This window comes from Carassius gibelio, chromosome A10 (genome assembly GCF_023724105.1).
Source record: "Carassius gibelio isolate Cgi1373 ecotype wild population from Czech Republic chromosome A10, carGib1.2-hapl.c, whole genome shotgun sequence".
NCBI classification, from domain to species: Eukaryota; Metazoa; Chordata; class Actinopteri; order Cypriniformes; family Cyprinidae; genus Carassius; species Carassius gibelio.
The window spans coordinates 22827675-22832674 of NC_068380.1; the positions used below are offsets into that span (position 1 = coordinate 22827675).

Consider the following 5000-nt stretch of genomic DNA (forward strand, 5'->3'; position numbering starts at 1 on the left):
AAGCTTACAGCACCTGGTATTCCCAGGCGGTCTCCCATCCAAGTACTAACCAGGCCCAAACCTGCTTAGCTTCCGAGAGCAGACGAGATCGGGCATAACCAGGTTGGTATGGCCGTAAGCGAAGACTGCTGCAAAGAGAGGGCTATTTAAAGACCAGCCCATCTAATCGTCAGTACATTATATAAGTAGGAAAGAAAACCCAAAAGCTTAAAGCACCTGGTATTCCTAGGCAGTCTCTCATCCAAGTACTAACCAGACCTAAACCTGCTAAGATTCAGAGATCGGGCATTGACTCTTTTTTTTTTTTTTGCAAGATTATTATATAAATCGTGAAATTTTCCAAAGAGTTTAAAGCACCTGGTATTCCCAGGCAGTCTCCCATCCATGTACTAACAGGCCCAAACCTGCTAATATTCAGAGATCGGGCATTGACTCTATTTTTTTTCAAAATTATTATATACTAAGTGAAAAGTTTCCAAAAAGCTTACAGCACCTGGTATTCCCAGGCGGTCTCCCATCCAAGTACTAACTAGGCCCAAACCTGCTTAGCTTCGGAGAGCAGACGAGATCGGGCATAGCCAGGTTGGTATGGCCGTAAGCGAAGACTGTTGCAAAGAGAGGGTTATTTAAAGACCAGCCCATCTAATCGCCAGTACATTATATAAGTAGGAAAGAAAACCCAAAAGCTTAAAGCACCTGGTATTCCTAAGCAGTCTCTCATCCAAGTACTAACCAGACCTAAGCCTGGTAAGATTCAGAGATCGGGCATTGACTCTTTTTTTTTTTTTTGCAAGATTATTATATAAATTGTGAAATTTTCCAAAAAGTTTAAAGCACCTGGTATTCCCAGGCAGCCTCCCATCCATGTACTAACCAGGCCCAAACCTGCTAATATTCAGAGATCGGGCATTGACTTTTTTTTTTTTTTTTTGGCAAGATTATTATATAAATCTTGAAATTTTCCAAAAAGTTTAAAGCACCTGGTATTCCCAGGCAGTCTCCCATCCATGTACTTACCAGGCCCAAACCTGCTAATATTCAGAGATCGGGCATTGACTCTATTTTTTGTCAAAATTATTATATACTAAGTGAAAAGTTTCCAAAAAGCTTACAGCACCTGGTATTCCCAGGCGGTCTCCCATCCAAGTACTAACCAGGCCCAAACCTGCTTAGCTTCCGAGAGCAGACGAGATCGGGCATAGCCTTTTTTTTTTTTTTTTTTTTTTTTTTTTTTTTTTATTGAAGAAATTAATCAATTCAAACATACATATCAATTATTCACATACAAAAATATGTAAGATTATTTCTTTGACATACAAAACTCCTAATTTGAATTGACAGACATCTTACATACATTTAAAAAGAAGTCATTAAATATTTTAATCTTTTAAAAATGACAATTCAATCCCCAGCTCTTTGAAAACCTTTAACACCTCCTGAGTAAAAATATTATAAAAGACATCAATCGTTTCCTCCAACTTGAAATAATAAAACAGACATTCAACATATTTTTCAACTTTTCTCCTGAACACATTCCATACATCAATTAAAACATTTTCCTTTTTCACCACCACTCTTCTTTCCCAAATCGCACTTTTCATCAGCATCACAAGTAAATTTATCAGCTTCTCATGTTTACATTTCTCATTAATGCCCAACATTAACACATTTTCCCACTCAAAGTTCCCATTTTCCTCTCCTCTCAAACTTAAAATCATGCTTTTACACCTCTCATTAAAATCTTTCAGCTTATCACAATATAAAAACAAGTGTAAAAACCCTTCATCAGCATCTTGGCAAACTTTACATATTGCACTTTCCTCCATCCCAATTTTGCTTAAAATTACGTCTGTGAACACTGCTTTGTTTCCGATAAAATATTCCATATTCTCCAGTTTAGTCTGTACAATTTTCCCCTTTATATTCCCCCATATTTTTTCTTCTGTTACATCATTGAACATCTGTAGCCAATATTCATTTACAACAGGTTTCTTGAAAACCACATCTCTAAAAAAACAATAAAACATTTTAACTTTACATTCTTTAAAAGCACACAATTTCCCCCCCATATTTACATACACATCTTTTCCTTGATCTTCTTCTTCCATATTTTCAATTCTCTTTATCCATTCTTTAGGTATAGCATTCTTAATTAAATCATAGTTGTTTGTAATCTCTTGTCTGGTATAATCCTCCTTTGCCTCCTCCATCACATCCACAATGTATTGAACTGGTAAAAAACCCTCTTTGAATTCATATAAAACATCTCTGACTTTCATGATTCCCACATCCCACCACTTCTTAAAAAAACCTGCTTCCCTTGATTTAAAATGCAGTTATTTAAGAATAAAGGCTGATTTAAAATGTTCTCTCTACCTTGTGGCTTAAAATGCACATTATCTAAAAATTTTCCCCATGCTCCCATCAGTTCTCTATAAAATTCTGGCATCCCCTCCGTCATCCAATTTTTTGTTTTCATCCATAAAATGTTGTCCCCCAGATTAAAATGACTACACTTGTTTAAAAAATGCCCCATTGTTCTTTCCCATGCTGCTTTATTTCCTTCGTCTAGATATTTGCTTATGATTTTCACCCTTAAACTGTTCTTTCTTTGCTCCACGTCCATTAGCCCTAGCCCCCCCTTCCCCATTGCTCCTATTAAAGTGTTATATGCAATTCTCGGTGGCTTTCCTTCCCATAAAAAATCTAAAAAACATTTTTTCAGCCTTTTTTCTGTCCACAACGGCATTGAAGCCACATATAAAATATGCCATAACTTAGAAACCATTAAAACATTCAAAATTAAAACCCTCCCCTTCAAAGTTAAGGACATTAATCTCCAAAAATTTAACCTTCTCTCGATCCCTCCTAACATCTCCTCCCACATAATTCCTTCTGCTTTGGTTTCATCCCTACCCATTAAAACACCTAAAATCTTTATTTCATTCATTTCCTTAAAATTAAAGTGCCCAGTTAAAACCTCACTTCGCCCAAATCTCATGTATACCGTTTTATCCTCATTCACTTTAGCCCCAGATCCCCTGCAAAATGATTGTACTATTTTCATCACTTCCCTTACACTCAACAAATCTTGCAGCAATAGCGTAGTATCATCAGCGTATTGAAATATTTTATTCTCTCCTCCCTCTATGCCTATTCCTTTTATTCTCCCTTCCTGTTCTACCATTAACCCAAGTGGTTCCGCAACTAAAGCATATAAAAGTGCCGACAACGGGCAGCCCTGTCTAATTGATCTTGTTAATTTAAAACACTCTGTTAAAAACCCATTACATTTAACTCTCGTTACAGCACCTTTATATAAAATCTTAACCCATTTAATAAAATTCCGTCCAAAACCAAAAGTATCCAAAACCCCAAATAAAAAATCATGCTCTACCCTGTCAAAAGCCTTCTCAAAGTCCAAACTGATTATAAAACAATCTTTCTTCTTTTCATTAATATATCTTATGGTATCTTTTATGCTCATTGTTGTATCTGCAATGTCTCTTCCTTTAATACTGTAAGCTTGGTTTGTTTGAATTATTGTGGGCATCACTTCTTTTAATCTGTTAGCTAAAATTTTTGATAAAATCTTTAAATCTGTGTTAAGCATTGTTATAGGCCTATAATTCTTTAACTCCACTTTGTCTCCTTTCCTTTTATATATCAGCTTCATTAATCCCATTCCCATCCTTTCGTTCATCTCACCTTTCCTAAAAATCTCGTCAAATACTTCTTTTAAGATAGTTGTTAAAACATCTTTAAAAACAATGTAAAACTCACTCCCCAACCCATCTATCCCTGGACTTTTCCTCTTGTTTAACCCAATTATTGCTCTTTTTATTTCTTCTTCTCTTACTTCATCATCACACTCTTGTTTATCCACTTCTCCTACTCTGGCTTTTATTTGCTTCAGTAATTCCACTTTTTCTCCTTCTTTTACCCCCTCTGTACAGAATAAGTTCTCATAATATGATTTTATTTCCTCTAAAATGTCTGCATTTTCTTCTACTATTCTCCCATTTTTGCCCCTTATTTCTTTAATCATGTCTGCTTTCCCTTTTCTTTTCTCTAGATCAAAGAAAAATTTTGTGCACTTCTCCCCCTCCACTGTATATTTTGCTTTGCTTCTTAATCTTGCAGCTTCATATTTCTCCTCTTCTATTTCCTTCAGTCTACCTTCTATTTCTTTTATTTTCTCTATGCTTTTTTCTGCCTTATCCAGTTCCTCATTTAAGTTTTTTCTTAGCTCTCTTTCCTTATTTTTCTTACATTTATTAATTAATTTGCAATATGTTATTGTAAACTTTTTTACCAGATATTTCACGTTCTCCCACCACATTCGCTTATCCTCACTATACATTTCATTTTCTTTTTCCTTTTCAATTATCTCCTTTATACTTAAAACATAATCTTCATTCTTTAAAACCTCTGTATTTAAAATCCAGACTCCCGGCCCTCTTTGCACTTTACTCCAGTCTACTTTAAAAAATAAAAACTTGTGATCGCTAAAACTTGTTTCTTCATACTTAATCTTTTTTATAAAATTCTCCACATTTCTTGTACATAAAATAAAGTCTATTCTTGTTTCACACACAAACTGCCCCACTATTTGCCTCCTTGAAAATTCTTTTATCTTTTCATTTCTTTCTCTCCACACATCGATGATATCCTTTTCTCCCATTAATGCTTTTAATTCTTTTCTCCCCTTGTCATTTTTAAAAACCATTCCTTCTGCCATGTCTTGTTTACTAAAAACTGTGTTAAAATCCCCTATCATTATTATTTCCGTATACTTGTTTATGATATTTCTTAAAACATAAAAAAAATCTTTCTTTTCCTTCTCCTCTGTTGGCGCATGTACATTGACTAAAATCAGTTCACGTCCTTCACAATTTACTTCAACCACCATACATTTCCCCATCTTATCTTTATACACTACCCTACTTGAATTAAAAACATCTTTCCTTATTAAAAAAGCCACTCCTCTTCCAAGCCTT

At 34.8% G+C, this 5000-nt stretch overlaps 2 non-coding genes across 2 annotated transcripts; both read right to left on the minus strand.

The window, feature by feature from the left end:
• Position 1: 1 nt before the first annotated feature.
• LOC128021761 (5S ribosomal RNA) lies at positions 2 to 120 on the minus strand. Its single transcript, XR_008185698.1, has one exon. It is a non-coding gene; the product is annotated as a 5S ribosomal RNA (ribosomal RNA).
• A 361-nt stretch (positions 121 to 481) lies between these two features.
• On the minus strand, positions 482 to 600 carry LOC128021774 (5S ribosomal RNA). The gene has a single exon (XR_008185713.1). It is a non-coding gene; the product is annotated as a 5S ribosomal RNA (ribosomal RNA).
• Between the last annotated feature and the right edge of the window lie 4400 nt (positions 601 to 5000).